General features: G+C 50.1%; 1 protein-coding gene and 1 long non-coding RNA gene across 2 annotated transcripts in view; one reads left to right on the plus strand and one right to left on the minus strand.

The window, feature by feature from the left end:
- Positions 1–372: 372 nt before the first annotated feature.
- LOC144140981 (uncharacterized) lies at positions 373–25,251 on the minus strand. The gene is made up of 3 exons (XR_013316403.1): positions 24,901–25,251; positions 5,252–5,355; positions 373–543 (listed from the first exon to the last, which is right to left on the minus strand). It is a non-coding gene; the product is annotated as an uncharacterized LOC144140981 (long non-coding RNA).
- The window catches only part of LOC144140980 (Ig-like and fibronectin type-III domain-containing protein 2), a 287,829-nt gene continuing 267,525 nt past the window's right edge, over positions 6,045–26,348 (plus strand). The window contains exon 1 of the mRNA XM_077672467.1: positions 6,045–6,482. The gene's annotated coding sequence lies outside the window, so the exon portion shown is untranslated. The remainder of the gene's footprint in view (positions 6,483–26,348) is intronic.

Raw genomic sequence — 26,348 nt, forward strand, 5'->3', positions numbered from 1 at the left:
TTCGCGCAGATAGCTAAACATAAGCCGCTGACCACGGCTGCGACAAAGCATAAGCTGGTATCGCAGCCTTGTGAACGCTAGCTAGGGAGCATCTCCTGTGCCTAATTTCACACTGAGTATTGAAGCCGTGAAGTTTGTAAAGTTAATGCCCCGTCGACCGACGGTATACCTAGGTGGTATCACTACTTACAGGGGACCCGCCGGAGCCCCATTGTACGCATTCCCATGTTGTGGTCGTGCTTCAAGCTTTGACTCAGCGCTTTCGACGTCGAGAATTTGCTTATGTCGTCTACGGGAATCGAAAAAAAGACTTCCGGGGCACTTACGTTTTTTTATGATGAGAGAGTCAGGGACAGACAGACAGATAACAGAACAACTTTATTTGGCCACAGCTGGGGCGACTAGGCCGGCGACATCTTCTCCGTCGTTCGTCGGGCAGCAGGGCCCCTCCTGGGCAGGGGTCCAGTGCCGTCGGCCAAGCGGGTCAGGTCTTCTTGAACTTGGGGGCTTGGGTCAGGCAGGGCGGCCTTTCAGCGCTCCTCACTGGTGATGGTAAGGAGAATGGGGTGGGATCGGTGCCTGGATAGTGGGATGCTATCACAGGCCTCAATAATGTAGGATAGCGATGCGTGAGGGACCGAACAATATGGGCATGCATCTACGTAGGTGTCGGGAAAGATCGCATCCATGATGGCAGGGGTGGGGAAGGAGCGGGTCTGGACTGCCAAGGATCGGGATAGAGATGGGTGAGGAGGAGGGAAAATGGCACGCTCCAAGCGGTAAGGGACAAGGATGTCCCCGTATGTGTGCAGCCTGTCCCGTACAGTCAGGGAGAATCACTGCTCGTTGAGCTGAGAAAGCATACTTGTAGGAGGGGATGTTCGCGAACTGGTTCGATACGTGATTTAGTCGAACCCACGGAACTGAAGTGGAACGAAACGAATTCACCGAAACCAGAACCGTCACCGAATCGGTATTTCAGCTTCGGAACAGTGCACACGAGGGACCAATCCCTGCGCACAGCAAAACCACTTTGTCTATATGACAGCAATGTGCATACCAGTTGATTAAAAATGCGATCTGATCTGTGGCACAGCGCAATGGAGAACGTCATGCTTGCATTGCTTGGTGCCACACTGCAGGTAGAACTATTGAGTCCGATTTTACGCACTACATCGTCATCCACCGAAATGTTCTTGTGGACTCGACTGGCTGGTGAATGGAGTGCATTGTGTTGAAGCTGAAATACGGGATTCCCTGGGACAGACAGACAGACAGACAGACAGGCAGACAGACAGACAGACAGACATAGAGCGCGTGCGTGCGTGTGTGTGCGTGTGTGCGCGTGTGTGTGCATGTTCGTGTGTACTTGTGTGTGTGCATGTGTGTGCGTGTGTGTGGGTGTGCGTGTGTGTGCGTGCGTGTGTGTGTGTGTGCGTGCGTGTTCGCGTGTGTGTGCGTGTGCGTGTGTATGCGTGCGTGTTCGCGTGTGTGTGCGTGTGCGTGTGTATGCGTGTGTGTGCGTGTGTGTGTGTGTGTGTGTGTCGGCCTTCTACTAAACACACGATATATGTCCATCACGAACACTGCTTAATGCCCCCACTCTTTTGCAGCCATACTTCTCAGCAGAATGCAAAAACCTGGCAGCTTTTTTTGCCATTTAACAGTATAAGACAATACAGACAAAGTTTATTTCAAATCGCTCGAACGTCCCTGCAGGTATTCAATCCCGAAATGGTGTCAATTGCTCCGGCGCGCACCGCTATTAAATCCCTGATGAGGCACAGAACACAGATTACATATGACTCGAACGGATCCTAAATGAAGTTATAGCTCCAAGCAGAGCTTGTAACCTTTACCTAGATTACCACCAGCTCGCTCCATAACCGCCCTCGGTGACATGTGGCAAGCACGTGAAACGCTGCAGGACGCTATCCGCTATTCGAAATCATGACATTTTGAGTTCATAAGCTTTACAGCAAAATTTTTTAGCCGTCTTTTGGCGTCATCACGATGGTTTGAGCGAGAACTCGCCGTGCCGAATTTCGCCGCTTCGCCTGCGAATGGAACGCGACAGCGTGCCCTCTCTCATTTCCTCCTGAGATTGAATTCCGAGGGGGCACGCACTACAGAAGCAGGTGTTCGGTCACGTCATCTCTTTTGGCGGGAGTTCACGGGGAAGAAAACTCATACCCTCAACGAAATTAAACACATCTTCAGGACCGTTAAAGAACAGAAGGGCATGGACTGGTGATCATTGGGGATGTCAACGTGCATCTGGTGATCATTGGGGATGTCAGCGTGCACCACGCAATCTGGGATTTCCACAGGGACAGCAAAACCGGGCAGGAACTCCATGACGCCGTTAGAACGAACAATCACCACTTGTTTAATGCCCCACCTAACCCCATGGGTTGGGCAACAGTATCTCACGAGACACTTCTCCGGAGCTCACGCTTACACATGGCCTAAATGATCCAAGTTGGGTGTGCCTCGCAGAAACTTTGGGAAGTCACCATTATATCATTCAGCTACAGCGCACTCGTCATAAGGCCGTGCCAGAATGATCAGGTACTCCCGTCTCACCGATTGGCGGTGCTTCCGCGAAGGAACACCAACAAGCCCCACACACGCGATGGAAGAATGGGCCGCAGAAATGTTGGAGGGAGCTACGAAACACTTCGAGGAATTTCCGTTATCCGAATACTGCCCCGAAATTGACGCAAAACTGTATGGGAGGCCCGCGAGGGTTAACAAAACACTGAAAAAAAAGAAAAACCAATTAAAAACTACACCTTCGCATAGTCCAAATAACACAAAAAGCGGCAACACATGCCAGACAACTCAGCCAGAGGAACTAGTCGCAGTTCTACACGAAGTTCCAAGGTGCTCTGGGCACCCAGCGCACTGCTTCAATCCCGTATGGGAAACAGATTCTACATGTGCCGCAGCCCATCAGCTCGGACGACTGATCCATAAATTCCGTGGGGTAGGAGAAGACCTCCTAGAGGAGCTCCAGAAACCATGGCAATACAGTAGCCGACGAATTTTTCGGACCTGGAGGGGAACGAAAAATAGTCCGAATAAAACATCAGTCCGAAAAACCCTCGAGTGATTACTCTTATGGGACAACTGGCGGTTCCTCGGGAAAGTCCGGATTATCCAGCAGCGAACTTTCGGAGTCCGAATTTTCGAAGTCCGAAAAAACGGTCGGCTTCTGCATGCAGTGACAAGGCCCAGCCTACCCTCCCCCAGTACATGGGTGTTCCCAATCTCGAACTTGACTGCCTGTTCACGTATAGTGGTGATGGAAGCATTATACTGTAGGCATGCTGCACCCCCCTCCCCCCAAAGTGTAAATATGCCTATGTCTTCCTAATTCTTAAACATAGAAAATCACTTTCTCCGGTTATTATCCGACCTGTCTTCCTCACGCCCTTTGTTGAAAGGCTCCTGTAATGCGGCGCAAACTCGCCTCTCTTTATATATAAAAAAAAACTGCCATTTTTCGATAACTATGTAAGGATTCCGGCTTCATCTGTTCTTCTTAGATGTCCTTTTGTAACTAAAAAAAAATAATGAATCGTCTCATCAGCACGCACAAGCATTACATCCTCGCCGTGGACACAAGGGTGCTTTCTAAATTTCCCATCCCGCCATATCCTTCAGGGACTAACTTCCATCGGTTGCGGACAGCGAATCTACGACTATGTTGCGGCTTTCCACGCCGTTAGTGCTTCAGACACCAGCATCGGACATATCCGCTCCAACACATTTAATACCATCCCCAGAAACACCCGTCAATAATCCGGGAATCACCGCTTCTATTTAACATCGCTATGAAATACCTCCCCATGACTCTTGGAAAATGTCCCTTACCTGAAATAGGCACCCTGCGCGGATGACCTCCCTTTATGGACTACTACGGTCCCATGGGCGAGCAACGGGACGCCATGCAAAGCGCAATGTTAGAACAACGTCACCTCAGCGTCAGGGGCCTTGGGTGTGATCCGGGAAAATCCGCCTTTCTAACCCTCTGCACCAAGTCAGCGCAACAACGCGGAGAATTAAGCATCCCAGATCCGTCACTCACCGTAGCAGGAAAACCAACCCCTGAAGTTCCCCGCACGCGCATCCTGGGCCTCACTAACCCCAAAAACGGACCAGGTCTCCACACGATTGCACTGCTTCCACGGACAGTTTCCCAACTCGTTCACCTAGTTCACCGGGATTGTATCGAATGCTTGGCATGCAAGAATCTGTTACCTTACGCATGGTACAAGCTATGCCCATCGGCTGGGCATCCCATGGTACACCATATTCGGCCCTCGAAACGACCGAAAAAAGTAAAAAATGAATATATTGCGCTGCTCCAAGCATACAAGACTTTCTCTTGCAACTATGAATCAATAACACCTGAGCAAAGATACAAGAGGCACATCGCATCTCTCAGTTTAAATGCCGTACTAAATTAACGCCAATTGGACGAGCCACACTGAGAATTTAGGCTACGCTACACCCCCTTGCAAGAACACAAAGAACTAGTTCGTACGCCTAAGAAAATCTATTTGTGTATCCCAGAACCAGAACACGCATCCATGGTTCACAATCATGCTCGACGCATCGACTGCAGAGTATTAACCATGAGCAGCAAATACGGCAACCACCCAACTATAAGATACACTGACGCGACCGCGTATCCGCATCAGACAGCCCATGCGCATGCGTATCCAAAACAGCAAAGCAAGAAGTGAGCGCCCTTACCGTCCACACTACATCTACAGAAGCCGTCGAGGAAACAGCAATTTCCTTAGCCGTCACGACAAACGTTGATTCCATCACAGTGCTCATACAGTCACAGGCCCTGTGCCGTAATCACCTGCACGGACACATCTGTAAAACAGCGCTTTGCATTCTGAAGACTGTACCCTGTCTTCCCGAGGTATAGCTCATCTGGGTACCCGGACATGAAGTCCTCGAAGGTAATGAAGCGGCACATGGCATGCCGCTGCCGCCCACGCGTGCACGCTGGAGCAATCTCACTTCTTGCTCCCCAGACTCACTCACGGACTCATGGAGTATGCTGATCCCCACAGCACGCTTCTTAACGCAATCCACCCCATATTTATATCCCGCCCCCTGTAATTTCTGCCCTACTCCCTGCGCCATGTACTGTCAAGTATGCGAGTGTCAAAAAACTCCGGACCTCACTCCCAATCCCACCCCATCCTACGAGCGGTGAATGGCTTACCTGACCAGCCCGGTCCCTGAGATCCTGCAAGACTTGGGGACGATGGCCCTGACAGCCAGCCGCAGCCATGTTATCCTGGACTAGGGATGCCATCTAACTAGCATCTGCAGCCAATGCACGTAAAAAAAGAGATTGATCACTCACTCGTAAAGGCGTGGCTCTTCACTGCTTTGAACGTCCTTTTTTCACTTTTAACTACAGGAACTGTAACACGTGTATTTAAATATAAAACAAAGACATTAGCTAACTTTCCTATATACTAGTAAAGCACATACGTCTCTGGGTGCTTTACTGATTAGTTTTTCCTGTTTACCTGGCGCTCGAGCATTGTTAAATTGTAGCCTGATGCGATGCTCGTCATATCGGGCTCATGGGGGTCCCATTTTAAAAGGGTCGTTCACGCGCAGTGTACGGCAGTAAACAGCTTATATGTCGCTGATAAGCGGTATTTTCAACCATAAAAAAAAACCATTGCGTTGTCCGCCGTAAAGATGTATGAAATGTGCTCTTTCAGCATTTCAGCTACGGCCCTGACAGCCGCAACACTAGTCACGACCGCAGAGAGAGTTCCCCGTCTGGCAAAATCGTCGCGAAGAGAAGAAAGGTGCTGAATCAGGGGGGCATAATTTTAATGAACACTCGCGTGCGCTGCTGCTGTATACAGGCACGAGGAACCAGCGGGCACCCTCAAACGTGCGAGAGGGTTCAGCGAAAGAAACGAAACCAGCGCGGCGCTGCCGTCGGGCGCCGTTCCGCCATGGCGTCGCAGGCCGGCCGTATATTCAATCGCTCGCAGGCAGCCGACCAGTTCAGTCAGTGCTATTCCCTCGCCGAGTGCACGCGTAGCCTCCGAAACGTTGCTGCTGGGTCGACGCTGGGAGAGGGACTCTGCCGAGACTGCACAGGGTCGTTCAGGCCGGGTGCCGTTCACTGAAGCAGGCTGCCGCGTGCTGCCGCAGATAATAGAACCGTCGGCGACCGCTGTCAGCAGACGACGCTCACGTCAAGTGCCGTGGCTTACTGAGCTGGGGCAACAACCCGCGACGCGGTTCAAAAGAAAGCCATCTGGATTTCCGGGAGCCGAAAACTTTTCCTGTGGCCGGCGTTGACACACTTGTCAGTCACTGGGTCGCTTTGACGTAGCTGTCTTGAACGGACGCCAACGGCCGACCGCCGGTACTTCAGCCGCCAGACAGGTTCGGACCGACCAACAAAACCTCCGCGGCATCCGGTGAGTGATGATGACTAATGATACTCAGCGATACCTGCGTGCAATCTGCGGTTACGATTGGAGAGGGATCAGGGAGGAATTTAACCATGTTCGAGCATAACGTGTACCCGCGACTACTACCGGCAACTGTTGCACTCCGTGAACAAAATATGTCAGTAAGTTGACTCTTTGCAAACGTTTGACGTGAAACTTCAGACGTCATTATTTTAATTCATTTCGCAAAGGCTAATGTGTGTCTGCGTTATATTCGAGTCGCATCGAGGCTTATTTGTGGGCAGTTTCATAACGCGAAATGAATGAGAATTTTGGGTGAAAGCTACATACGAGAATGTTAAGTTACTGACTGACAGTCTTCTCTATTGTGAGCAATCTATCGAGCATTGCATCTACGCGTAATTATTTGGTGTCCCAGCTGTTTTCGGGAAGCAGGCTAGACCGAAGAAACAATCCAGTCAAGTTGAGTGTGCGTGCTGGCATATGGGCCCCGCTTTAACTTTGCACACTGCCGCAACAGGCTATATCTTTCCGCACAAGTCACCAGTCGCACAAAAAAAGATAATTCTCTGCGGTATGCGGAAACTGCTGCTTTGCTTTCAGATGCGAACGCATGGTATACTCACATACATGAGCGTTTAGTCGTGACACGCTATTTAGAGTCCGAAGTATTTCAAATGTATTCAGTTTCACGGGAGTTGGACCGCATGCCTTCAGAAAAGCATTCGCGCTGTATTGAGCGTATCGTTGCCCAAAATTAACTCGTGTGTGCAGAGAGGTTTACGCTGGTAGTATTTTTTGGCCGCTCACTTAACAGAAGCACTTCGAAATGAAGTGCTTCTGCTATGCGAGGCCTCGTGTAACTGCCGCACTCAGCGCCATTCTTTTTTTCTCCCTAAGGCTATAACTCTTCGAGTGTAACCTTTTCGCATCGTCCAATACTGACCAAATGTTCGTTGTTTAGCGCTGTAAAAAATACGAGAACTTTCAAAGCACAGTGAACTTCAGCCTTTGGGCGTTACAAGAGAGATTACAAGAGAATGAAATATAGATTACCATACAGGAACGTTGGTTGTCTTACTATGGTTTTACAATAAGTGACTATGTGGCTTGTCACCGTGCCTGCGTTCTTTTTTTTTTTTTCTTATTTGAAACAGCTGGTCCGCAAGGCAAGGCGACCAGCTTCCAGAACTAAACAAAATATACTGAGCGAAACGAATTTCTTTTCATAACTTGTAAAACTAAATTTTTGTATTTTGACTGCCTCGAAAGGAAAACAGAAAAAAGAACATTGTACCAGATGTCAACGCTTATTCGGGCTGATATTTCACCGTCCTTAGCGGAATATTTGCATTCAATTTGGCCAATATGCTGCACTGGTGCAGAAGTTAAAGCCTCTACAGACTGAGCGTGCGTTTCTGAAAACGGGCACTGCTATGGGAGCAGCGCATATGTAAGAGCATCGAAAGTTCCAGTTTCACAGCTCTCCGGTGAACGTCCAACTCTACATCGCATGTGCCATCTTGTCAGGCCTGACCCGTTTGTCTTGATGTTCCATTGAGCACCATGCTTCGGCACACTTTTTGAAAAGCACCTGTGCACACAGTCTGCAGCGCTATCCCAGCCACCATCGCGCGCGCAGAACTGGACGCTGCAGCTGATCGGCGTGCGCGCCGCTCTGGCAGGTTTCTCGGTTCCTGACAATGGAGGACGGTGCAGGGGACGTGATCAAATTTGGATCTCAAGAGGCAACTTTTCGCGAAAACGTGCAAGGGCAAGCCGGGGACCTCGTATGCACTAAGAACCCAGCCGGGCTTGATGTTCATGTCAAAAATGTCATGCCAATTATCAATTCGTGGTAGCGCTTGTGGAGTAACGTTCTTATTCGTCCTTCGTATGTCTGCGCTGTAAATAATTGACCTCATATGCATTCCCCTGTTTTTTTATGTTTCCGCAAGTTGTATTCCCAGCATGTTGACTTGCTTGCTAGATGTAATGCTTTTGGTTCAGGTCTTACGTCAGTACGTCAGCACAGTCGCCCTATACTTTAAAAGACCCGTCCCAATTTTTGTCTGGTGGTCGAGAGGTTATTGGAGCGAACAAATGCCGATTCTTGTGCTCGGTCCTTGAACCCTAAAAAGTCCCGCCGTCGAGGATCCGCGATGTTGCGCATTCCTCTTGTGCTGTTTCATCCGCGTGATCTTAATATGCACCGGGCATATCACACGGCCGCTCGCGGTCTTCTGACTCGAGTTTCGTAACCGGATTCCGGCGGTCACCCGAACTCGCATTCCCGATCGCGTGATTCAAGCTGAGCCAGACCCGTATCGATTCTCATCTGCGATTTCACCTTTCATATTTTACTTCCTCTCGAAAGGACGCTTCAGTTAACGTCAATGCCCCTAGCATGCCGTCAAGTATTAGCTAGGAAGTCAGAACAAAAAGGGGTTGGGGTTGTGCTTCTAGTGGTACAGCTTGAGCGGAAGCAATAAGTCATTACTGAGCATTTTGGGAGTTTGGCGTGGGCTCTGTATTGAATGCACTGCACGCAAGCACCATATTCTGCCACCGTCATCGCAAGCGCACTCATGAGTAAAGACAGGGTAGAACTTTGCAGAGCTTACTCGGGCGAAAAAAGAAATTGCCCAATCATTAGCGCCTGAAGCTCGTCTAAATAAAGTTTATTTACTCACTCAGTCAATACCAGGAAGGGCCATCTCCAAGCGCCTTGTCTAGATACCACGCTGCAGCGATCACCCACATCGAAGAAGCATGCGGGTGAGTGGAGGGAAATCAGCGTCTGACTAAGAACAGGGCTCACGTGCACCCTATAGGCACCCTCGTGGGTCTGCTTCGCCACAAAGCAATCGAAGGCTGAAGCAAAGGTAACAACGCCTACAGATGACGAGGCACATGCGTGACATTTGATCCGAAAAATGTGTTTCGCGCTGTCGCATATAAGCGATGAAAAAATGACGCTTCGTACCACGCAAAGCCACAGGGAGAGCACATTTCTCAGTCAAAGCTTTCCGGACCTAGCGATTACCGGTACCTACTACCTTTGTCAGAGTGGTTGGTCATTCGACCGCACTGTGGTGAAGCAGACACACGGAAGTCTCTTAAAGTGCGCGTAGACGCATGGTCTCGTACCTGGGAACGTGCTTCTCAAGCACAGGACACCCTGTACATCAGTATGAGGCCGCAGTGATCCAGACAAGGGCATGGAAATAGGCTCCAGGCGTGGATTGCATCCTGGTACGTGACTCCGACAGTCGAACCGACTGCCTTTCAGTGCAGACGCGCTACTACGAGCTATATGGTGCCTCAGCTTATGTACCTAATCGTTCGCCGCACACTCGTCGCTCCCGAAGCAAAATTCTGCCTAGCCTGTCTGCCATTTATTTGGATTAATTATTGTGTTAACGTGGCCTTTTCTCTTTACGGTGAACTGCTTAAGTCAAAGCTACATTACGAACAAGTTCTTTATGTATATATACGCTTTGGCGTCCCTTCTCTTGGCAGCTTTCCGTGAGCTGCAGTTTGACAACTTTCACTGGGATTTTTTTTTTTTTTTTTTTCTACGAGCAGTTCCAGGTCGACGAGTGAGGAAAGGGTCGGCGGCCGAAGGTCGACTGACTGGTTGCGCAACCAAGCAGTCGTTGTCCGGCACGTCAGGCGCGTGACTCCACTTGGTGCCAACTTCTGGGTTCGAATGAAAACGAAAAAAAGAAAAAGAAACGCAATATCTAGGCTGTAAAGTACTCGTGTTGGGAAATATAGGGTTAATTTGGATCATCTCAGTACTGCGCCTGAGGGTTCTGAGACGGGGTTCGCAGGTGTCTGCAGTTTGCCGCGTTCAAACGTGGCCCGGGATCGAACTGTCGACCTGGATCCGGCGGCGAGTCGGTCACCCCCCGAGTGCGGCGCCTGGTCGATTGGCGCTCCGTTTGTTCGGCGACCGGGTCGGGTGAGGGCGTGTTCCTCCGAGGTGCCCCGAGCGCTGGCCGCCAAAACAAAGAGCGGCGCGCAAAGGCAGGGCGGTCACCGGCGCCGGATGAAGACTAACGGGGCCACAAAGCCGCCTTGCCCCCCGCCGCATTACGCGTGGCCGTGGCCCGCGAGGCTGTAGCCCCTGCCGGGGAACAGGTTGGCCCGAGCGGTCGCCTTGCGGCGCGAGAAGATGCACGGTCGCCGCTCGAACCGAACGGGTCGTTCTCACTTCGCGCGCGCGCACTCCCGGCTCGCGCGTGTGCAGCGAAGCGAATGTTTGTGCACTGTTGCAAGCGTGCATTCGCACAGTTCCTAGCCTCACCTCTGAGCGTTTTCACGCGCATTGTGAACGCACTGCACGTTTCAACGCGCATTGAGTTTGGGGACCTGATCTCATGAGCAAAGTTTTACGCCATACCGACACAAAGGCAAATGGGCGGCTCCAGTGGGAATATAAACGTATATAAGGTGCAATCTGCCGGCTCTTATAATTATCGAATTTATCATTAATTGGGCGACTTCTAATTGTTCACAATTACGCCATTGGGGCTAACGATTGTTAACAAATGAAAATTTTGATTGGGGTATTACATCTATAGATTAAACAATCTGCGGGCCGATGCTATGCCAACACTGATGTCAGTGGGAAGCAAGTGTTAGAAGCATGAAGCTCGGTATTTGTGTACGCCTACTACCACATGGCGAATCACCAGAGCAAGGCCCAGCCCTCTCTACGTCGTTTCCACGCGGTATATTAAAACCGAGTTGCTCATCAGCTGGACCTCCAGAAATCCTAGCCTAACAATTACCTAACTACACAAAGAGTATGCCGAGCTCGATCGCAATATATTATGGCCACTTCCGAGTTAGTTATTATCGATGAGCATTTATTTTTATTTGTTTCATTTATTCCGCACCTTCTCAGATTGTATTAAAAAGCCGCATATCGTCCCGAAAGAGCGTCCTTTAGCTTGAGGCTGCCATTGCTTGAATAAAGTCAAATTATTTGATCAATCGATTCGATTTCGATTATGGGGTTTACGCACCGAAACTACACATGTTATGAGGTGCGCCGTGGTGGAGGGCTCCGGATTAATTTTGACAACGTGGGGATCTTTATATCGAAACATCGAGCACACGGGCGTTTTAGGGGCGAAGCCCCTTAGGGGCTCGGGCTGTCGGCGTCTAATGTTGTCGTCGTAACCGTCGTCTCATGTAGTCACGGTACCAAATCACCGGGACACTCGTTTAAGCCTCGCGCTGGAACGCTTCGTAACGCGTAGTAAAAAAACACCGGGACACCCGTTTACGCCCCGCGCTAGAACGCTTCGTGCTTCAAAGACGCGAGACATTTACAGCAAAGCTGTATACCTCTACCCCCCAACGGTTTCATTTCCGTTGGCAAAAACGCAAAGGCGCCAAGAATATACTTATACACTACATGGTTCGCCCCTCCCCCGGTTTGACGTTATTGGAGATGGCCCGGGATTTTTTTTTTTTTTTTTGCTTTTCGCCTCCACCAGAAACGCGGCCACCGCTGCCGGGAGTCGAACCCGCGCCCTTGTGCTCAGCAGTAAAACGCCTTAGCCACTTAGCCACTGAACCACCGCGGCGGGTAAGCGCTCGAAATATTGTACTTATCATTGTCAGCTACGACTCAATTCAGCCCCCACGCAGCTATAAACCGCGCTCCGAGGTGCAGCTTTCGACGCTTCAAGGTATATGCAGGCTACAATAGAGCGGTGTCACTATAGATGACGTGAGCGAATTAAATTGACAGTAACGGCTATAAAATAATAGTCTCACTGCCGTTTATGGGAAGGGACTAATACGCGATGGGTGAATGTCATTACCATTTTTATACGCCAACATTGCTCACACACAAACAAAGGTTGGTGACCTCGTTGTATGCAACAGGAAATGGTGCAAACTCCTTCCAGCTCGTAAAATTTAGCGCCATGCACTGACGCTGGTATCTAAAAAGAAACTCGGCCACGCCGGCGGCAGTCGGGTAATGCGGAATGCCTGCAGCTACATAACGTGTAGGGCCCAGGAGCGGGAGAAAAAATGTCATTATAAGTGTGCAAATGCAACTGACATGAAAGAACAAAGGGGCTGTGAAACGGGAGACGGACGCGAGATCCGTGCAGCAGCCCTCGCGGAGCGGGCCTCGCACCCACGCGTCGATATTCAATGAATCGCTCCCGTTTCGCAATCTCGCGGAGGATCGAGATTTTTTTAGGGTGGCGGCATGGCACGGCCGCCGGCGTTACGTGGCTGCCGGCAACGGCCGCCGGAACTTGTTTCCGAGTTTCCTTTTCAGTGCCCGGGAATTCAACGCGGTCTGTCGTTTTCCCTCCTTCGCCCTCCATATGCACTCATTGGATTTCATAGCGGGCGAATTTTTCCACACTTTTGTTTATGTGCCCTCATTTTCTATAGTAGTCCGTAATACTGCAGACTGACTGTAGCCGGCCTCGTCTGTATGAGGTGGTTTACACGAAGCCCATAAAATTTAGGTACTCTTGGCTCAACGGCGTGGCGCTTCCCTGCTGCGACTGATCTGTTCAGAAAGTGAGCCGGGAAATAGAAGATACGGGAAGTATGTTATATATTATGAACAAAGGCAATATCAAAGACAGCTAATGAACAAAAGACAATAGAGATGGGCAAGAAGATGTGGACAACCGGAATTACGAGGGCCGCGAACGGATGACAAGTTTAAGTTTGTCTACCCATCTGCTTTCGCGAGGTCAACAGCTGCTCTCGCCTGTTGGCCTCGTGGCGGGCCCGGTGGATTTTTACGAGGCCAGAACCCGGCTTGAGGGTTTCGACACGTGCCGTGCCTGTCGGCGAGAACTCGGTAAAGCCTGCAGCAGCGCAGCCAAGCGCCCTTCTTCGGCGACCACGCATGCGTGCCATATACGCGATCATTCCTGGGGGTTGCGCAGGCTTCTCTATCGCGCACGCCGGCTTCATTTTTTTTTTCCGCCTGCTTCCATTGTCCGTCCCATCAGCCGGCGCTGGCGACCGAGGAGGCAGTTGCGAACCAGGCAGAGCGCACATAAGAGCGCAACTTTTCTTCGTAACCTTTTCGCGCTTGCTTTTTGCTTCCTTCGCAGCAAGTGACCATAAGGTCGTGCAAAAGCGTGACTGTGCCGAACGACGCATGCGAGCACGTCTTCTTTGCTCGTATTACGCGTCCGTGCAACTATTCCCGAGTAACTCGGTCACCGAAGCGTATTCCCCCCCTCACTCGCTCTTTGTTCGAAAATGAAGCTTCCTTCCTTTGATTGATGTTTCGGATCTATTTACCACCGCATCGCTCTTGTAGCTGGGTCCTTTTAACTTTTTCCATAAGCATCGGTGAACTTTGAGAAATGTATCAACGCCGAACTAAATTTCGCATGTGCCATGTTCGCGTGTCATAAAATGGAAACATAGCCATCACTCTTCAGGGTTTGCAAGGGCCCATTTGGCCGGTTTCGCCGCACACCTGATGGGTGTGCTGTTGACAATTACTAAAACGTCATGATCTTTTCTAAGTTCATCTCATCACCTACCGCAATTTTTCCCTGTCAGACATTTGGTTTAGTTTCTGTTCTACAAAAAGATGACCGGAGTAGCTGAGCGCATGACTGCATACACGCGCCTACCCAGTTTGAACTTATTTCTTCCTACCGAAACAATTACGACACAGGTGCGCCTGTTTTATTTTGTCCCTCGATGATGCAGTGCAAGGTGTACTCATAGGAGTTATGTTGCTTCCAAACAAAAGCTTAAGGTAGTTTGAAGTGTACATGTTGTTACGCGGCAGCAGGACAAGAGATACGAATTATACCAGATGAGGTGATCAGTTTGTTGTAAAAATGGAGGCTCTGTGATGTTTACGAAACGATGAGGAAGAAGAAATATAGGTTTTGTTCAAATTGTTAGTGGTTCAGTTATCGCTCTTCAGGAGGGTTCATTATAGTCCTTCGGCGATCTCAGGATATGGAGTAGGGCTGCAAAGGTTTAGTAGGCCGTTGCTGTATACGTTGCACGTGAGGCCACCTTTGGTGGCGACTTAGTGGGCGGCCATGTCAGCATGAACTCAACACCACGCGCAACACTCAGCCTCTTCACCTCCAGATGAGGCGAGGTTGGCACGGGGCGCCGCTGACAATTTTTGTGGCAGTATTATGCGAACTAATGGAGGCGCCAGTGCCGGCGAACGCCTCAGATCAGGGGTCGGCATCCTGCGGCCCGCAGGCCGCATGTGGCCCGCGGGGCAGTATTATGCGGCCCCCAGCACGTCGCCAAAACCACTCTCCCTCCCCCAGCACTACTTCCCATCTGAAGGGTGGCACGCCAGTTTTGAACTCGCATGGGGTTAGACGGCAGACACGAACAGAGAATTGATCGCCTCTAGTTGGCATTGTCACCCTTCTTCAGTCTAAGCCCGATTATTGTCAATTATTGTCAAATATTATTGTCAATTCGCTGATTTTTTTCTCTTTGCCTGCAAAAAAACAAACAAAAAGTTCCTGCGTTTTTGCAGTCGGCCCTTTCCATAGGGGCGATTTCCCGTGCAAGCCGGGGGAACTTCCCAAGCGTTGTAGTCCCACACAAGGGCCGAGTGCCAGGCCGGGGAGTCACTTGTACCTATTTTACCGGTAGGTGCCCGGTGCCACCAAGGCACACGAATGCACATGGTGCCTTCCACAGCCACGGTGGACGCTCAACCCGCAACCGTATGTGGCAGGACATGCCACCAGACTCTTCCACCCCCGGCAATGGCGCGACGTGGCATGATGCATGGCCGGGGGCCCCGCCAGATGGACAAGAGTCAGGGGCCCCTCGCAAGGGTAAAGGCAGCTTTCCAGGCGTGGATACCCCTATCAAGGGTCCGCGCTCGACCAGGGGCACCTGTACCTGTTAAAGAAACCGGTGGGTGCCCGGCTGTACCAGGATACAAACCCGGTACCTCCCGCATACGAGGCGAATGCTGTACCTCTGAGCCATTGCTGCGGTTTAAAGTTCCCGCGTTTTTGCAGCCGCCCCTTTCCATAGGGGCGATTTCCCGGGCAAGCCGGGTGAACTTCCCAAGCGTTGTAGTCCCACACAAGGGCCGTCCCACCCGATTTGCCGCCCGGCCCTCCACCGTGTCGGCTTCATGCAGCTCGGCCCTCCACCTCAAAAGGTTGCCGACCCCTGCCTTCAATCATCAGACTGAACGAACTGAATTTGTTTTCGAGAAGCCGAGCGCAGAAAATACGACGTGAAAGAACTTGCGGCCGTAAGCGAATATAAAAAGGCACGAGGGCTATTTCGAGAAGCGCCTATACCAAAATCTCAGCTCACGTTTTCCTGACAGAGCTGTCCAGTGCGTGAACTGCGAAAGAGAACGTTCGGTGGCAAGGGAGGAAACCACACCCTAAATCAATACCGTGGATCAGCTTCACCCTAATGCACTCAAGTGACAAGTTCATGCCGCCAACAAAGCGAATGAATGCAACGTGCGTACCTTTTGGCACTGCGCAATGCAGAACATCATGCTTGCATCAGTTGCGTGATGTCACAGCGCAGACCGTACTTTTGAGGCAAATCTTCTGCTCGACATGGTCATTCGTTGAAATGTCATTGCTGGCTGCATCGATTTGTCAATCAAGTTCATTGTGGTCAAGCTGAATGACAGGAGAAAATTAAGCCAGCAAACATGTCAGCATCATATCACGTGGCACGTTTGTTCAGTGTCCAGTGTGAACGTGTGTCATGTCCCTCATGTGTGTGCACGCGTGCAATGTATACTGGGGCAGATGACCGCCCCTATCGGCGCAGCCAGGAGACGGCCTTCGCAAGTCCCCCGTATCTCGTATGTTAGCATGCAAGCGTAGGTCCGTTATAGTGATGGCATTTGTATGTGTGCGCGCGTTGTTCTTTCCAGGGGAGCTTAAATCTATCGTCCCCTGAATCTTACAGCTGACAATCAAGCTGAACGAAAAAAACCCGCAGTTTTACCTGATCAGCAAAGAACTGCGGTTATGATTCCCTCTTCAGAAGCAGCTGGGCCTGGGTTAGATCCCCAAAAATCGTCATCTTGCCAAAGCATTACTTTTCGGGTCGAGAATAAGCGCGTCCCCGCGCGCACGCAAAAAACAAAAATCGATGATGGGTTGGATGGGGCTAACTGCCTCTCTATGCCTAGTAAAAACAAGTTTGCCTGGGTTCCTGCTCTCGCATCTCACAGCCAAAACACTGCGCACTGTGGTATCCGTATCAGTTGTTCCTACCGCGAAGTCATCCGCGCTCAGCAAACATGTGGTGCGCTGACCACGACTTGTCCGTTGTTCGACAAAGGCAGACACAGAGGCTGGAGGTGACAGGATTGCATCAGGGGCAGTGTTTATTGCACGCACACGTAATCAGGATACCGTATACATACTAGTGGTAGGCCAAACTAACGTGACAGCCCTACATTAGCATGAGGCATTAACAATAACATCAGGCATTAAACAGCACTACAGAGATCGATATGGTTCGAGTCACCACGAGTACCGGTTGCTTGACCAAACGGTCAAGCAACAATGTGAGCAATTATTTTCGGCCACGCATTTGTCGTATCGTTTACCGTCTCGTGTTTCTTGTTTTTCATGCGCCGTCTTATTCAAGACTTCCTAAACCAATCCTGCAAACCCAATTCTTGCGAACCCAGAACTTAGCTCGCATTGAACTAATAAAGGAAACCATGTTTGCGCGCAGCGAGGGCGTTTATCTCGCTTCTTTTGTCGCCATTGCAACTTGTAAGAAGCTTGATACCACCAACGATGTTCCTTTAGGTAAGGAGATTGGCTCGTTTTTCGAGTACCGCCCTCAGGAAAAAATTACCGGGCCATCTCCACTAACGGGAAACCTGGGCAGGGCGTGAAGCATGCAGTGTATAAGTGGCGCCTTGTCGTTTTTGCCCACGGAGATGAAACCCTTGGGGGTTAGAGGTATACAGCTTTGCTGCAAGTCTCGTGTGTTTGAAGCGCGAAGCGTTCCAGCGCGAGGCGTTGGAAAACGAGTGTCCCGGTGTGTTCTTTTAGTACGCGTTTTTCCCACGGAGATGAAACGTTCTAGCGCGAGGCGCTGGAAAACAAGTGTTCCGGTGTTTTAGTACTGTGACTACATGATACTACGACGACATGAAGCGCCGACAGCCCGAGCCCCTAAGGGGCTTCGCCCCTAAAAGACCCCGTCGATGGCACTCTCTGCCAGCGCAAGTCCTGCTGCAACCAAGCCGAATGTGCAATGCGAACGACTCTTGCGTATCAGCAGCCGGGTCTCTGGGCTAAGTTATGCTGCGGTTACGACGCGGACCCCTTCGGCTTGTACGACGGGGTGAATGTCTTGGCTCTGACCGTGTTCCCCGCGCAATCGTCAGCCGGGAGCTCCCACGAGCGGCCAGCTTCGCACGCGCGCTCTATCGCGTTAAGCTGCAGCGCCCCACCGTGGGCAGTCGTATCCACGAACCGTGTTCTCCGTCTCTGGCGACATGCAGGACATCTCCGCAACATTGGCAGGACCAAGAGGACTATTTTCGAAACGCATCCATTAGCAGTGTACACTAAGGAAGAAAGAGAGAGCCGAAAGGAAAGCCCGTGAGCGCTCCTATTAGTCGGTCCCCTCCCAATGGAGTCCAAGTGCTACTCATGACGCCTCTTGCCAACACGGAAGACGTCTCGGTCGCTCGTTCGTCGTGGGAAGCGGCTCCCTGAAATACTCGGTCGCGTAGCGTACTGCGGCAGCCAGCGCTGGTTGCGTGCACTGATCGAATCGGCCGATAGCGGCGGCGAACAAGGTCGCCAAACGGCGCTCTATAGGCGGACGTATCTTGGAAAGCCTATAATGAAGAGCTTCCACTGTCTTCCAAAGGGAATTGTCCCCGAGCTTCCTGGATTTCTGGACAAGCGGTCGTTTTCGGATACGGCGGTGCTTGTTCGTTTATCTGAAATCTGGTCGTTTTTTATGCTTAAAAGACATTTAGCAGTACCCAGCCCATCTTCTGTTTTTCGCAGTTCGTTCATGTGTGTCTCTGTGGTCGGGCGCCTTTGGCACAAATTGAAAACATAGACACACTTGGCAGTACTCGGCATCCAACCTAGATCTCGCGGTTTTTGGAACAATTTCTTTCCTCGTACTAATAGCATTTCAAAGTTTTCTTAAGATGAACTCCACGAGGGAAAAATATAACGCTGTCTAGAGTACCGCCCGGCGTCACTATACGGACTGCCGTCCGGCTGGGTCATCTTGCCTAATGTCGCGTATGACACTACTTCGCTCTCTCCCACGTTTTTGTATCGGCTAATCTAAAACTGTAGGTTTTCTTTAACGTAACCTAATCTAACGTAACCTGACTAACCAACCTAACCTAACTTAATGCAATTTAACCTAACATAAACTAACCTAACGTAACCTGATCTAAAGAATAGACCCAGTCATTTAAAGCTCCAAAAAATAAATAACACCCTAACTAAATAAAATTAACTCAATAAAATTAACTCAATAAAATAAACAACAAGAACTAAAAAAATTATAAAATCTCCGGATTTGAAATTAGTTCCTTTGGATCTCGAGGTCAACAACTAACCGCTAGACAATAGTGATTATCGTTCAACAGCGCACCAACAAAGCCCGAAGAATAAAAGGGCCGTCGGACGGCACTCTGGCTATGGCTGCAGCGCTGAGCTGGAGCGCCGTCTGACTGCACTCTAGGCACTGCGAAGGTAGAATACATTACGGTTCATATAATGTGTTTTAACTGTGACCAGGAACGTCAAGAGTACCGGACGTTGTTCGATAAATCCTGTGTTTGGCTGGTGCCCCCTTAGCCCCCAAAATTGCCCAGTCCATACCTACTTACACCCATGCCAGGGTTGCTACGCATATTTGTAGACCCACCTGATGTGAAAAAGGGAATTTCTCAGCAAACACACGTAAGGCACGCACGCGAGATGGTCCAAAGACGCATAAATAAAAGCATAATAGCTCGGCGCTAGCAACTGCAACTTCCTTCCTTGCTGGCTGGCTGGTTCGCCCGCTTCCTTGATTGCTGGCTTGCTTGTGTCGCATTGACGTTCTCGGCAGCTTTCTCATGGAAAGGTCAATTGTTATTGACTGGTCTACCTATCTAATCTATCTATACATGGTCTGTCTGGGAAATCGGGGACACGATGCATACCTGCGTTGTATGCAACATCGTCAGCACAGGAAAGAAACGCATAGACGGCATCGTGGATGAGATTAGCTATCAAGAGTAGGGCTGTATATGATTGGTTTTGAACACATACGGCGTGCTTCTACAAGCACTTTGAGCTCCAATAAGTTCCTGTGACGGGGGTTCTTCTAACAGAACATACACGTGTAGTCATCGAAACTAAGCCAAAATAACAGACCTTCATTCTCAGTTCAGTATGGCGCTTTCTGGATCTTGATTAATGTTAAGCGATATTTGTCTTTTTCGATATCATATATGCGCTGTTTCCCCCTCATGACCGTCATCAATGGCCTGCCCAGGCCCACTGCAGGGAGAAGGCCTCTGCCATTGCCTTCCAACAGCTCCTTTCCTGCGCCGCATATTTTACTGCTGGAATTGACAGACGCCCCCAAAAATTAAACTGAGCAAGCGGTTTCGTAGCATAAGCTCGAACGGGTGAAGCAGCGTGTTCCTGCGCTCGCGAGGCTTTCGTGACGCGTACTGAAGGAAATGCGTCACGCATACGAAGAGGACGCAGTGCAGCTTCAGACATATGTAATATGCATACCTTAACATATATAACAGCACGCGGCGCGTGCAGCTCGCTATTTCGGGTTGTGATGTACATGCAGAATGATAAAGCAATCAGTGTATGTCAAGGAGGCTTTTTTTTTTGTCATCGTGTTTTTAAAGCTGCTGGTATCACGTCTACATCTCTAAGAAAACAAAATACAGAGAAGTTTAAAAACTAAAACCAATGGATTGAACTGGGCTATGAGGTGTGTGTGGTAGACTGATATGGAATATTTTTAACCACCTTGATTACTTTTTTGTACCCGCAACTTGATATATTCAGGAGTTTTATCACTTCAAGTGGATCAGCTGTGGTGGACAGCAATCGAACGCGGGCCCTGTTCTTTAAAAAGTTTTAATGTTTGCCTTGAATTTATATTCGAGTTTTAACGTACCCAAGATGGACATCCGCTACGTGGCGCGCAGTGCTGGAAGGGCCTTAAGGTTACAGATGAATTTAAGCAAAGCATAGCGTTTTTTCACACGCCTGCCTAACGCCTGGAACAATAGATAGCTATTAACGCCAGTGCCTTCTAGTCAACGCGGAAGGCATTACAGGGGTCTGGGAGGACGAGGCAGAGAATTAAAAAAAAAAACTCAATTAGCGAGCCAAGCCCACTCAGGTGCTCAAACGAAGCAGCGGCTGCCAAGGTTGAGCCGAACGAGTGCGCCGCATTGCTTTCACGGCGAGTCTCATTACGGCGGCCACATTTGTCCCTCAGGGTGCAAAGAAGCCGTTCCGTCCTTCGGCACCTCCCGTCGACGGCGGTGTGTACTTTCTCCGCCATTTGGCCATCGAGTCCTTAAACACTCGTACGGAGCCGCCAAGAAGGTAATGCGCCACGCCACCACGGAAGCCATTTCAGCCCAAGCGCAAACATTCCAGCAGCAGCACCGGGCACTTCCGGTCGTCCTCGTGGGAAGGTTCGGCGAGCGTTGTTTGGGCGCGGCCACAAGCGAGAAGCGGACGCCCGCCGCCACAACAAGCTAGGCGCGCGAACGAACCGGAAGCGGGCAAATGCGATACAAGGCGACGACGGCCCGTGTCCCTGGGTTACCGCCGCTGATCGCGGAGGGCGATGCGTGGCCTCACGTGTCGCTGGCGGGAGCTCCTGGGATCCGAGCTTGCAGCGTATCACCGGTGCCAATCTGGCACGAGGGCTAGCCAGGAAAGGCAGCGTGCATTAAGCGCAGCGACAGGCAGATGAATTGGCAGCCCTACTCCACATTTTCTTGTTCTTGGTGTTCAGTAGAGAGAGCTGAAACTGCATGCGGATGGGGCAAAAACGGTGTGGGCGCAAAATCAATTAACCGGAAGCCGAGCCATTGCTTAAGTTGTTGCGGCTGTAGTTACTGTGCACGGTTATGGCGACTCCTTCCTTTGAGAGCCAAGGTCCCGGAGAATACTAACGATTTTCCCTCCATCAGGCGTGAAAGGGCCTGCTTTCGACGTGAAATACCTGTACTGGACTGCGACGGCAACAAAAGGTTTCAGACCGAATTAATCAGAAATGATTGTGCCTAAATGCGAAGCATTGTATGACTTGGGAGAATTAGTCGCCATTACATCACAAGCGGATATTCAAGAAAAGGTGAGAGTAGGGCGAGTAGCGGAAGCATGCTTCGAATTAATACTTAAGTTGGCTTCACCGCCACAACACCCTTCATGCCGTGATGCACCCTTTACAGGGACGCAGTGACAGTAGACGAGAAAGCCAGCCCGCCACGCCAGGCCAGGTAAGCAAGTGAAGCTTCCAGTTTAAAAAAGGAAAAATATATGTGGTCCCATCCCAAAATTGCGGTCTTTTAAATGTCATAACTTTCTGGATGTAGCAAGCCTAATATTCAGCTAGGGTGACGTCATTAAATCACTCGTCGTCTTCCTCTCCTTCTTTCGCTCTCTTAGTTTTACATCTGGAAAAGGAGTGAGCAGTCGGTTCGCATGGAGCGTACTCGTAATGTTCCTCGTCCGTCCACCGGTCATGTCAAACAGTAATCTCCACAAGAGCGGCTAACGTACCGAGGGAAAAAATTGAAACATTTGCAGCTTATCCTGCGCGCTCGTCGGGTGGAGCTCACTGCAGCTCAGTATGCAAAATTTAAGCCATGATGCGAAATTTGGCGGTACAAAGTCGCACATTTGGCAAGGATACCAGTCGTTCTTGCGATGCGCGCATCCTCTGCGAATTGCGAAAACTTCATGGAGAGGCAAAAGCTTCGTGCGTACACGTATTGCCACCTGCAGATCGAATTCGCAAAACCAATTTTGAGCGTTTCGTTTTGGACCAGTGTTTTGACAGGCGGAAGACTGAGGAAGTGTTTACCGAGGGAGGCGGCTAGGAAAATTTTAAAAACAAACTGGGGAAAAGTGAGACGCAGGGAATGGATCTTTGCACCCAGACACTTCCTCGAAGAGAATATTTTGGAGGTGTTTACCCTGCGTGCAGTCACGATGTTCCCAGCGCTTTGTTTTATCGTCGATTAGTCGCCTGCCTGAGTTCTTAGATTCTTCCTTTTCCCACCTCCTCCCCCTCTCTCACTAGCAGATGCCGGAGGGACGAGCACGGGCCTCGGCGCTCGTTCCTTCTGCTTCTGCATTTCCACTAAGTGTGGCACGCATGCGCAGTCGGAACCTCCGTGTACCACCCGTATCCAGGTTTGAATCGAACTTATTATCCACGAAAAAACATGGATGCATACTTTATTAGGCAGTGCAGGCTGTTAAATGATCCCTTGTGGCAATATTGTGACGGGGCGGAGCAAATGCTTTTGGGCTGATTTTTTTTTTTTTTTTTTTAGTGCGGGAGCGCTAGGTGCGCTACCTGCGAAAAACCAGTCCTATGTGCACGAAGCCTACCTGAGCAAAGAAATGCCGCGCCAGCAAGAAGGTGGAGCACGCCTCTTTCTTGCTAGAAAAAATGCTTCTAGCGCGGCACTGCACCACCTAGTTGGCCGTCGCTCCCGTCGATAACACCTGTGGCTAAATTGGTTTGATCCAGTGAGGTTGGCTTTGGAGATGGCGACGGGTTGTAGCGCGAGAGCGCTGCATGCGCCACTTGCCAAGTGCTCTCGCTAAAACTTGGAGAATACCCGCGACAGCGCATGCAGTCGCAGCTCCGGACAGCTTTTGGTACAGGCGCGGAAACAGTGCTTGTCATAGAATGACCCCCCCCCCCCCCCTCACTCCTCTCAAGCGCTGCCGCTCGCATTCTCCACGAGATACGACGCTAATTCTCTCTCTCTCTCTCTGAATGATGGAATCGTTATTTGTCAAGGTTAAATCGGGGTCGGAGCGGCTTGATCAGACGCGCACCAACGATCTTTGACAACCATCGCGCGTAAAACTTGGAGCATTCAAAGCACCGAAAAAACAAATGGCCCACTCACGTACTATATACAGGGTGTCCCAGCTATCATGCACCAAGATTTTAAAAAAGAGAAATTGTGTAACTCGAAGAAAACCTAGTGCATAATGTTTGCAGTACTGTGAAGAAGCGGAGAGTATTTTTTTCGTTAATGAGACTTAATTATTTAATTGTAATTAATTATCTAACTCGAAAAGTACTGTCCTAATCAATAAAGTGTCAATGAGGCACTTGTAGGTAACCACGAGGGGCATCTAACTGCGCTATTTTCAGCGACGAACTAATTGCGTACTCATTTATTTTGACTGATAAAGGAAACCCGCGAAATATGAAAAATACCACGTGACGACGCTTACGCGCGCATTGTAAAGCAGCGTCCCCAAACAAAGCTGATTGAAAGCAAGTGCTTCGCCTGTCACCCGCCCGAAGAGACAGCGCATCACCTTGATAATAGCATCCATGGAAGGAGCAGCAGCAGCAAGATTCGCGGGACGCGTGTGCAGATAAGGAACAAACTCGGTCGCGATTTCTTCTTTCTTTCTTTTGTCTATTTCATTCTGGCTAACTCAGAGGCAGCCTGTTTGAGGGCGTTGCTTTACGGTGCGCGCGGAGGCGCCGTCACGTGGTATTTTTCATATTTCGCGGGTTTCCTTTATCAGTCAGAATAAATGTGTACGCAATTAGTTCATCACTGAAAATACCGCAGTTAGATGCCCCTCGTGGTTACCTTCAAGTGCCTCATTGACACTTTAGTGATTAGGAGAGTATTTCTCGAGTTAGATAATTAATTACAATTCGTTAATTAAGTCTCATTAAAGAAAAAATACTGTCCGCTTCTTCACAGTACTGCAAACATTATGCACTAGGTTTCTTTCGGGTTACGCCTTTACTCTTTTTTTAAATCTTGGTGCATGATAGCCGGGACACCTTGTAGACACCGGACTGCAATTAAATCTCGAGGGGGGTTCTCTGTTGTGCGTCTTCTCCGCCGCAGAGACTTGTGAGAACGGACCCCCGTATTCAGGGAATACACCTAGTAACCTGGGCCCAGAAGGGGACGCGGCCAGCCCTGGCAGCACGCAGTGCTGCCGGCTATCTCCAAACACTGAGTCTCTGGGCGCTGATCAAGCACGTGGGTTGCCAGAGGCGCCGAAGGACGAGATTTTGTCTTTTGCCCTTTTCCTCCGCGTGGCCTTCCTCGCGCTCGAAAGCCTTGTTTCTTTGGCGCCCAGGTGTGTTCCTCATTTATCTCCCTTCGCCACAAATGCGCGCTGCTCACCTTCGCCTCGCCGCTTGCGTAACGAACCGGCTCACGTGACTTGGACGCCGAGAAGCAGTCCACGAGGGGCGAGCGCACGTGTTGCATGGCGACCTCGGGCTCTTGTTTGAGAGTAATAATTGGGTCTGTCGCCTGTCTCGCGCTTAAATGCTCAGCGCTGCGGCGAGGTGTTGCTTATCACGTAATTTCCTTCTACTCCTTCGCCCGTGCCGAGAGGCCCCTCGCGTACCAACTCTCTATTTCGGTTCTCTCGGCAAAGCTGTCGACCTTCCTCGCTCTTGTAACGACATCAGCCTGCTCGCTATATCCCGCAAAGCCTCCTTCCTCGGCGTCGTGATGAGCGTAGATCGATGTTCCCCCTCATTGATTTCGTCCGATTTAGCTGCGAGAGCCTGATGAGAAGATTCCCTTGCAAGTTTTTGTTTTTGTCGCCTCCTTTTTGTTTGTTTCTAGCTCGGGCGTAGAGAGGGTAAGCCACTCTCCTCACCTCCTAAAAGAGCCTCGGCGGCCTTGCTTTGCGTGCTCGAACATTATCTAAATTTATTCCAAGGTTTAGCAATGGCTGCTGATAACAACTGAATCCCGGAAAAACTCACAGGGTAAATCCACCGAGGTGGAGCTGAAGCGCTGAGCCTGGCCAGATTACGCAGTCAAAAAAAAAAAACGCCGCGAACCCGACGCAATAAAGCGAGGATCTCGTAGGTCGCTTCATGGGCCGCCTTCCCCATTTCCGAGGCAGATGTAGTTACACGCCCAGCATCATTCAGATACCTGGGAAATCAACGCGGTACTGACGGTGAAAATGTAAATGCGTTGGTCACGTAGGGAAACAGAGTAGCCACCAGCATCATCTGTATCCAGATGATGCCAGTTTACTAGAGTAAACTGTTGCTGTTGTGTGGGTAAGGGGGCGAGGGAACACTAATATTGGAAGTTTTAGATTGGTATATTTGTATTTAGTAGTCAGTGTTTTCGGACTACGAGAAAGCAATGAGAAGAAAATTTTACGGGTGATGGGATGCTACGGACACTGCTACAGACTTGCATGCTGGGAAATGCACGAAGCAATAAATCAATCAATCATTTACTTGGAATGCAAACATTTGGAGGGTCGACCACGTGAAACCTGCGTCCGTACTCCTAATCCTGTGTGTGTACCCTGAACCCGACCAAGTATATTACACACCCACAGAGTGGCCCGTACCGGCCTTGGTGCATTGTTCAACGCTTTATATAGGCAGGAGTATATGCATGCTGCTTCTGTGTGATATTCTGTGGTTGGCGAAGACAAACTGTCTGTCAGATTTCTCCAGCACTGCCAGTGTTTCGAATTACACTGATGGTTCACTGCGTAAATTACCCAAAAATAAGTCTGTGAAATGCATGCCTACCTTGTTTTGCAATCATTTTTCATAAATTGTTTGCAGTACCTGATGCGCCCACTCTTG

Source organism: Haemaphysalis longicornis, unplaced genomic scaffold (genome assembly GCF_048455015.1).
Source record: "Haemaphysalis longicornis isolate Haplotype H1 unplaced genomic scaffold, Haemaphysalis longicornis Haplotype H1 scaffold_58, whole genome shotgun sequence".
NCBI lineage: Eukaryota > Metazoa > Arthropoda > Arachnida > Ixodida > Ixodidae > Haemaphysalis > Haemaphysalis longicornis.